Here is a 10083-nt window from a genome sequence, read left to right as displayed (position 1 = left end):
TATAAAGGACCACGATCTGCGAATCCCGATAATATGTTATTATCGGCACAATGCACAATGACAAAGAATTGTCCACTACCTACAAACTGCAGCAAAACCAACACTTGGGTACTAAAAACCACCACCAAGAAACCCATGGTACGATCAGGAGTGTCGTAATGCTACTGAGGCGAAAAACGCAGCGTAATGCTACTGAGGCTAAAAACGCAGACATAACACATAATGCGATGGAGAATTATCGGGATAAAAGGAGAGAGGAGAAACGTATTTTCAGAAAAAAATAAGAAAGAACAAGATAAAAGTGAGCGTGAGCAAATCGAGATGTGCAGAATGAGAGTCAGAATGAAGTCCGGAAATTGTACCAACGAATAAAACACCAATCCGAAGGCTTTGGCGCAGGTACATTCTCCTGTAGAGATGAAGATGGAAACCTGGTGACAGATACAGACAGCGTGCTGAGGACCTGGAAGGAACATTTTGAAAAGATTCTGGTATCAAATAGTGGCGGTGAAGAAGATACCCCAGAACCAATAAGAGATGACGGTATAGAGCATATACCACCTAGCCAAGATGAGGTCATAGTAGCAATTAGTCGGCTGAAGGACAATAATGCAGCAGGTGCCGATGGATTACCAGTCGAACTATTCAAGGCCGGTGGTAAAACGCTGGTCAGGAGCATGCACCAACTTATTAGTACAATTTGCATAGAGGAATACATTCTCAACCTCAGCATCCTGTGTCGCGTGCACAGAAAAGGTGACAGGACGATATGTGCCAACTATAAAGGAATTAGTCTCCTTCCCATTGCTATCCAGTGTGCTATGAACGACTGAAGCCAAGTGACAATGACATTATTGCGGCTTCAGGCCTGGCAAATCCACCATTGACCAGATTTTCATACTGCGGCAAATCCTGGAAAACGCCACGAAATCAACTATAATGCTGCATTGGACAGCCCTATCCGTTCAGAGGTGTTTATAGCATTCCTGCAAAATTAATACGGCTATGCAGGATAACTTTAACTGGTATAATGTCAGCAGTTAAAGTAGGAAAGGACCTCTCGGAGCCCTTCAATACCGAACGAGGATTCAGACAAGGTGAAAGTTTGTCGTGTGGCATGTTCAACATCCTGCTTGAAACGGTCATACGAGATGCAAATGTGAACAGAAAAGGAACTCTGTACACCAAAACAGCATATGTTACTCGCTTACGCCGATGACATTGGCATAATGGGTCGAACATTGCGAACGGTAACAGCCACCTTTGGACTAATTGAGAAGGAGACTGGCAGTAAATTGAGAAAAGACTAAGCTGACGGTATCAACGCGCAAGACGTCCAGTAGGCTCGGACCATATATGGAACTTGAACGATTTTATATAGCTCGGTACCGCCATAAACAAAACTAATAACATCAGCTTTGAAATCCGGAGGAGAATAGTGTTGGCCAACAGATGCTACTACGGTCAGAGTAAGCAACTCAAAAGCAAATTCTCCGGAAGATCTAAGGGCCGATCTGCGTCGATGGTGAATATCGCCGTCGAATGAACCATGAGCTATACCATCTATTCTCACACATGGACATAGTCAGACGGATCGAGCTACAGCGACTACGTTGGCTAGGCCATCTTGTGAGAATGGATAAAGATGCCCCTGCTCAAAAGGCGATGGTTCACGCAGAAGGGGAAGGCCATGAATCCGATGGAAGGATTAAGTATAAGACAAAATCTCGAAAAAAATGGTATTTCTAATTGGATGAGATGCGCACAAGACCGACGCGCCTGGAAATCTTTTTAAGCTCGGCTTATGGAAACCCCGTTCTGACATAAGCCAGCTAAAAATGTACACCTCAGGTTATAAGAAGTTAGCCCGCACGAACATAACTACGTTTCTACTTGTTTAATACTAAATAAATTGTTAACTAGGTTTGTTGGAATATTGTAAATTATTTTTCCTTTGGAACACCCCAATATCTCCGAACTCCAGTACTGAAATATGTTCGATGTCAGCATAACTTCAGTTGCCGGTATTGTGAAGTCACGGTGTCAATAGAAGCGTTACTCATTGCTCTATCAGAGTTAATGGATTTGAGATAAACACCACCAGTACTATTTGTTGTTGTTGTTTTTTTTTCACGACAGTATGTGAATCCAACGACAGGGTTTTGAAATCATGCAACACCAAACAACCTTTGAAAGAAACTCCCACATACTCGCAACTGGGGATGCATGCAACCAACAACAATCAAAGAATTTGCAACATTTTGGCGAAGTGAGTCATTATTTTAGAGATGTTTTCGGAATTTCGGAATAAAATAAAGTATGTAAATAATTTTCGTAAATGTTGCTGAGGTAACAATTAATAAGTCAATGGAAGAATTTTGAAATGGTGGTGCGAAAATCCAATAAAAATGGAACCAATATAAAATGGAACGACGAAATTTAAAAATTCCGAAGAGTTCCACTCTTTTTTATTGTCGCTATCGCTTATAGCGACCAACACCGACGAAATCTAAAAATCCCCAAAAGCTCTGCTTTTTTGACTATTCCAATTTCGACTGGATATCTATATGAGATGTTTTGTTTTGATAGTGGTTTAAGGTCAATGTAGGTTCTGATACAAATCTTGGTTTTCTAGAAAAGTTTACAAAGCATATTATGTCAAATATTCTATAATGTTTAAGAGCAAAAACCACAAACAAAATATACACCACTTAGCAATATTTTTGAGCCGACTTGTGCTAACTTCAAAAATATTGCGCCCAAAAAGGTTCTAACCTGACTGAACATACTACTCCTACACCTTGTGTAAATATCTATATATATAAAAGAGCTTAGTGTTAAGTGAGTGAGTGAGTGACTGACTGACAGATCTTCGCCCAGACGAAACGGCTGAAGCTAGAAGCTTGAAATTTTGTGTGTGGGTTGTTGTTGGTGTGTAGGCGTGAGATAAGGCTGGGTTTTTGGAAATTCGAACTAGAAGGGTACGAAAAGTACTAAAATGTACCAAATATGGTACCCTTTGTATTAGGCGAACGGGAAGAGCTAGAATTCTGAAATTTGGAATGTGGGTCACTGATGGAAAGTTAGAAACATGTACAAAATGGTTTTTAGAAATTCGACCTATAAGTGTACTAAAAGTACTAAATTTAGTTCTAATTGTATATATATTGAACATATATAGCTAAAATGTTGAAATTGTATATGGAATACACGTTGGGAAGTGTTATTGTTGTATGGTAATGGTTTAAGAGTTTCGTACTTATTTTTTTAAAAAGTACTAAATGGTACTAAATTTGGTACTATTTGCATTTAGTTGAGTGTATATAGATGGACTCATGAAAATGGTAATTAGGACTACTGTTGGAATACAGGATTGAGGTAGCTTTAAAAAATCGTAATTTTGTGTACGAAAAGTACTTAATGGTACTAAATGTGGTGCAAGTTGGATTTCTGTTCACAGATAGAGTTGGGGTCTTAAAATTAGGAATTAAAATAACTGTTGCAGTGTAGAATTGAGGTAGTTTTAGAAATTCTTACTTATTGGTACGAAAAGTACTAAATATAGTACAATTTGGATTTTGCTTAAACGGATGAGTTTAAAACCTGAAATTTGGAATTCTGATTACTGTTGAAGATTGAGCTATAGAGACATATGTGGAAATTCGTATTTGTGTGTACGAAAAGTACTAAACGGCACTAGATATGGTACAATTTGGATTTGGGTGAACGGAGAGAGCTGGAAACCTAAAATTTGGAATAATGGTTGCTTTTAGAATATAGAATTAAGGTATGGAAGCATAGTACGTATGTGTACTAAATGGTACTATATTTGGTACAACTTGATTAAGTGGATAGAGTTGGACTCCAGAATTTTGGAATTAAAATTACTTTTGAAGTGTAGGATTGACGTAGTTTAATTATAGAAACAAAAAGTACTAGATGGTACCAATGGATAGGGTTGAGATCCTGAAATTTTGATTAAATTAATATTACTGCTGGAGTGCAGGATTGAAATATGTCGGTAGTTTTGAAAATTTTTCTTTTCGTGTACTAAATGGTACTAAATTTGGTACAGTTTAGATCAGAGTGAATGGATAGAGATGGAAAACTTAAATTTAGAATGCAAATCACAGAATTAAGGTAGTATTGGAATTTCGTACTCTTGGATACGAGAAGCACTAAATGGTACTAAATATGGCACAATTCGTTTTGTGTAGCGGGAACCCTAAAATTTGGAATCAAGATTAAGGGTGGAGTGTAGGATTAAGATATGGAGGTAGTTTTGAAAATTCATGATTATGTGTACTAAATGGTACTATGTTTATTTAGATTGAGATAAACAACTTATATTTGAAAATAAAATTACTGTTAGAGTACAGGATTGAGACAGTGTTGAAACTTCAAACTTAAAGTACGAAAAGTACTATATGGTACTAAATATGCTACAATTTGGATTTATGTGAACGGATAGGGCTGGGATCCTGAAATTTATGATTAAAATTACTGTTGGAGTGTGGTGAACGGATAGAGCTGGAATCTTTAAATGTGGACTAAAGGTTATTATTGGAGAACATGACTGGGGTAGTTTTGGAAATTTGTACTTATGGGTACGAAAAGCACAAAATTTGGTACAAATTGGACATTGGTGAACGGGTAGAATTCGAATCCCGAATGTTGCAACTTAGTTTACTGTGGGAGTGTAGATTTGATAAAGTTTGAAATATGGGTACGAAAAGTACAGAATGGTACAAAATCTGGTATAATTTGGTTTTCGATGAACAGACAGAGCTGGAATTATTACATTTTGACTTACGATTAATATTTGAAATAAGGATTGAGGTATATTTGGAAATTCGTACTTATGAGTACAAAAATTACTAAATTTGGACATTGGTGGAATTAAGATTACTGTTGAAGAGTAAGATTGATGTAGTTTTAGAAATTCTTACTTATTAGTATGATGTTACTAAATTTGGAACAATTTGGATTTGGTTGGATCCTGCGATATGGAATTTAGATTACTGTTGAAGTGTAGTATTTAGCTATAGAGATAACTATGGAAACTCGAATTGATTTATACGAATAGTAAATATAATAGCAAATGCACTAAATTTCGATTTCGGCAACGGAATCACATTATATGCATAGAATCACATTCTATATCGATTTATGCAAAGTACAGGTCGCATTTATGATACGAATTGGATGAAATTTGGTATACGTCACATATTTGGCCTAAGGACGAACCCTATCGAAATTGAGAAAAATCTGTTCAAATTTAGTTATAGTTCCCATATATATTTTAGTCCGATTTTAGGTAAATAGTGCAGCAAACTCCCTATAAATCCTTCGATTTACACGAAATTAGGCACAGTGGGCTGAATTACGTCTAGAACGATGTGTGTTAAACATCGTGAAAATCGGTTCCAATTTAGATATAGCTCCCATATATATTTTCCTCCGATTTAAGGTACCAAAGTCCCTATATATCATTCGACTTGCACGGAATTTTGCTACTTTATTACTTTCCTTACTGGTTTTAATCTGTTTAATGGAAGTAAGTGAGATTTCGGAAAATAGTGCTTATGTGTATGAAGAGTACTAAATCGCAAACTATAGTACAACAAATTTACAGTATTTACGATACCATATGAAATATTTTTTGTATTCCCTTTCCGCATACGAAGTAGCGGGCACTTTGCTAGTGTACTTATAAAAAAGTGTATTGTCCCATAATATCATGACCCACATGACAACCAAATAAAATTCTATCTGAGTGTTAATCTTATCATCTATTTCATCTTAAATATTTTTCATGTCAATTTTGTTTATCTCTATAAACATAAAGTTTATAATCATCGTCATTATCATTTTGTGATAAAGTAAGAGATAATCCAGATAATGTGTATTACAATGATATGCGAGTTTTTCCCACCGTATGATAATAGAGGTGTATTGAGGTGGTTATTGCATTTATATATTGCATCTAGTAGCAATTTAAAATAATTCAAAATGTCGTTATTTTCTTCCGGGCCGAACTGCTGTTGGTAGTACCAATGCATGGAATGATATTGAAAAATTGTTGTAAAAACATTTGACACGCAATGAGAACCGAAAATATTAAATTTGGTTGAATAACTTGCACAAAATTCTTGAAATACCGAATAAAAAGAGATAGCGTTATAAGGGGTCTATCCAGAAATTGTGCTGAGAATCCGGTCAAAGAACGTTTCCAATATACTCAAAATTCCGACAATTTGTGGTTCCGTTATAAGGAAGCTCTACCCAAAGTGGATCAATATCAAATTCACAATGAGAACCGAAATATCAAATTAGGCTATTCGGTTAAAAAAAATTTAAAAGGTAGATTTTTTTTAAATATTTTTTGAGGCCATGCCAAGGTGTAGATATTTTTCCTGAGGTCCTATATAAAGAGTAGTTTTGTTTTTATATGAAAGATATTTAATGATATATAGGGCGTGGGTTTTTATAAATATTTTTCTAAAATATATTCTAAAATATATATATATATATAATAATATTTCCGAGGCGTGAATTTTTTCAAATCATGTTTTCTGAATTCTATATAAGGCGTGGCATTTTTCAATAATTTTGTTCTGAGGTCTATACAAGGCGTGGAATTTTTATACCCTACACAACTTTGTTATCAGGGTATTATAGATTTGTGCAGCCCCAAAAGTTTGTAACGGCGCAAAATATTGGTCGTAGACCCACCTTTAAGTATACCGATCGTCATATCTCGACTAGCTGAGTCGATCTAGACATGTGTGTCCGTCCGTCCGTCTGTCCATTATAATTTGTAAACACGATACAGGCCACAGTTATGTACCAATCTTCACGAAATTTTGCATGTAGGATGGGTTCTGCCTAATGAAGACCCCTATTGTTTCTGCTAAAGATCGGTTAATATTTAGGGGATGAAATGGACCAAATACTAAATTTTTGTCGATTTTTCTGGTCGCTCCAGAGGCCGCAATTATGGCCCGAACATCGTGAAATTTTACATGGAGAAGGCGATCCGGGCAGAGAATAAGCATGCGTGTTTTGATAAAGATCGCTCAATATTTAGCGGGTCAAATGGACACTGACTTTTGTGTGAAAAACTACAAAATTTGTATTCTATAGCGTATATAATTACTCCTGAAGGACATAGTCCCAAGAAGTTGATAGTATATCCATGAGGAGGGGCTGACCTTTAAATTGGTACCAATTATGTTGTCGTATGTACTCGGATGTGGGAGTTACATTTAAATATTTACAGGTGCTTACGTACTCACATATTATTTAGGTAACCCATTATCACACTAAAGGGCGGAAATATAGCGCTGATCGCTTATAAATTTTCTATGAAGTTCCAGTTATGGTCAAGGACGACGCCTATAACTTCCGGTGATGATCAGATTATAATTATGGGATGAAGTGGACCGAATACATATTTTTTTATGTTTTTTCGAGTCGATGCCAATAATAGGGCGAACACACAACATAACCCACGGTGAAGGCAATCTGGACAATTAATTAAAAGCGCTGTACTGAATATTGGTAATATTCGGAAAATATGTCAGTGTAAGGAAGAAGTGCTATTGACCTCTAATCGGGCTAGATGGAGTAATTATCAAGAAATATTGCCCAGACTCGGTATAAACTTCCGCAGAAAGTTAGAGTTCCCTGGTAGTTGTGTAGGGTATAATATGGTCGGCCCCGTCCGACTATACTGGTTAAACATTGTTTTTCTTTTTTAAATTTTTAAATAATATTTTCCTGAAAATATATAAGGCGAGGATTTTTAAAATAATTTTTCTGATGTTTATATAAGGAGTTGATTTTTTTAATAACTTGTCTGAGGTTTATTTAAGGCGCGGAATTTTTAAATATTTTTTTTTCTGAGGTCTATATTAAACGTGGTTTTTTAATAATAATTTTTGCGTAGATTTTTTTAAATTATTTTTCATATTTTTAAGTAAAAAAGTAATTTTAGATTTTAATTATATTTTCTGAGATTTATATAAGGCGTAGATTTTTAAAATAATTTTTTCTGTGGTCTGTATAAGTAGTAGATTTTTTTACATAATTTTTTTCTGAGGTATATATAAGGCGTACATTTTTTAAATAATTTTTTCTGAGGTCTAGATTTTTAGATTTTTTTAAATGTGTTTTTTCTAAGGCATAGATTTTTTAAATATTGGTGCGTATATAAGGCGTAGATGTTTTATTAAATAGATATTTTTGTTCTGAGGTATATGTAAGTCGTAGATTTGTTAAATAATTTTTTCCAAAAAACAAAAAAAAACTCAGAATACGGAAAATCGTATCGGTTTTTATACGATACAAAGGATGGGCGAGGGCTTGTTATTGAAGAACCGGGGAATAAATTTCACTTTCCCTGCCAGATTCCAAAACGATCTTTCAGTATTATTAAGAGATCCAAATGCGCGCATAAAACCATGTAAATCTTATTGCTAAACCAAAAGGATATCAGCATATTGACAATATTTTTACGATAATGAATGTGTAAGAAGCAGCAGGTGTAGATCATGCGGGGAAGACAACAACTTCCAACCACAACCTACCCCAAGGTTCTATGGGTCACATTCGTGCATACATCACACAGCTATCTACGATAAAGTCAGGAGGTTTTCAAATTACTAGGTGGCAGCACTTGGAGAGCTGATAAAGAAACGTTGTTAACAACCCATACAGCGATGTGTTGGTGTGATCCACCAACATTAGTGCAACACAATGAAAAAATATTCAATCCTGCCAGAGATAGCAGAAGCTACCGCGACAAACCGGAGTGATTTTGTCACAATTCATATTGGGCAGGAATTGGTGACACGGTGGACAATATCTGACCTTCTTACATAACCCCATCTTCACTTCGGACACAACCGGTGCAGATCACAGCTTTAGATACTATAACTTCCATTCATGGCGTAAATAACATGAGAATTTGTAGAAGTATAGAGGGATCAATCTCAAAATGTTTCTAGAGCGCACAACAGACCCTGACTGACTTAAGTGGCTATCCAACTACGGACATATAATAAAATAAACCAGGCGTCCTTTCAAGCCAACTGAAATTTGGATGTTTGCTATAATTAGTGTATCTTGGTCATATTCTACAGAAGAAAATAGCCTCGAACCATTTTACAATTTGGCGCACAACTGTTTGCAACTTCGTATTTAAAATATCGTTTTTGCGGAAAAGTGCAAATTTTTTGAGAAAGTAGATATCATTTGGCGCCCAAGTTATTTCAAGATTTATTCTAAAAATTTAATAAAGTCAATACAGATCTGTTGTTGTAGTAGCAGCCCTGCCTTATTTATGGAATGGACTTCGATGACAGTTGGCCAGGTACGATTCATGTAGTTTCGCATCATAGAACCCGCTATTCTAGAATATTTTCTCTTGTTGTAGTAGCAACAAAAATATATGGATTATGTCGCTTCCACGACAGACCCATCTGTCGATCCGAAACGACCCTAGTCTTACTCGGTCTGTCACCTCAACCCATTGTGTAGAAGCAGTAGGACCGCAACATGGATTGTTTTTAATAGTTCTCCAGCAAGATTGCAACCTTTCAACTCCAGCAAGGTTGCAAATTTAGGGAACTGTTAGCTAAAATTTGTTGTGTTTCCCATATCAGGGCAATAGTTAGGTGTCGTATCCAAATGGTGGAAAACATCCCTCTCTTGAAACTAACCTAAACTATAATACCCCCACAATACCTATAGTAATTCTTTACTTGGCATTCCAGATGTCCCTCGTTAGCAATAAATCAAATAGTTCTTGCTATTTGTCACAACAAATAACGATAACAATTTGGGTGCAATTACCTCTGATAATTATGCATGTCAGATCGTCGTGTTGCAAAAAATAAAACAATTTATAAGCTTTCGACAAATTACCGCAATTTCAATTATAACTTTAACACCTGGTTGCTTTCAAAGTGTGTGGGCCTCTTTCATTTTCGAATTGCCTTAGGTTGTCGCCATAGCACATTCAGTTAACATTTTTATTTGAGTGTAGTGGAACACCACTTCTGGTGCAAGGTTTTCTTC

Source organism: Musca vetustissima, unplaced genomic scaffold (genome assembly GCF_032173495.1).
Source record: "Musca vetustissima isolate MV318-11 ecotype Yass unplaced genomic scaffold, APGP_CSIRO_Mvet_v1 utg59703, whole genome shotgun sequence".
Classification (NCBI taxonomy): domain Eukaryota; kingdom Metazoa; phylum Arthropoda; class Insecta; order Diptera; family Muscidae; genus Musca; species Musca vetustissima.
Note: the sequence above shows the minus strand (reverse complement) of the source record.